This window comes from Camelina sativa, chromosome 20 (assembly GCF_000633955.1).
Source record: "Camelina sativa cultivar DH55 chromosome 20, Cs, whole genome shotgun sequence".
Lineage (NCBI taxonomy): Eukaryota > Viridiplantae > Streptophyta > Magnoliopsida > Brassicales > Brassicaceae > Camelina > Camelina sativa.
In genome coordinates, this window is record NC_025704.1 from 28811668 (window position 1) to 28812235 (window position 568).

Sequence of the window (568 nt, forward strand, 5' to 3'; positions counted from 1 at the left end):
GGGAATAATCATCCCCTTAGGAGCAACAATCCTTAACGACTATAAACATCTCTCGACACAAAGTACCTCCTGTGGTCCGAGTATAACATTGCAATGTTACACCTGCCCACTAATCTTCTAATATCCAACTGGATTAACCTCCAAACAGAGAAATATCTGCTCCAACTGCATATGTCCACCTATCCGCCTCTCTAGGTCCGATACCCCTTCAGAATAATCTCATACCGGTCATCTACAACCACTCCATCCTGTTAACATAAGGTGGAAAGTCCTCAACATCCGCAGCCCTTGGCTGCACCCCGCCACATGCGGCACAACTGGAGCCTACACTGGTACCCCTCTCGGTAACCGCTCCAACAGCACGCCAACCGATCTGCCAAGCAATCATCTCGACCCTGGGCTCCACCTGCTGCAACCCCACACCTGGGTTCCCAGCACCACCGGCATGCTCACCGGCTAACCCCCTCTGGTCCCTCTTGATACACTTGCGATCCTCTGACGTACCTCCTCGTGGAACTCTGGACCACACACTCGCTGGCCTCGGGACCCGCCCGACAATGACCACGAC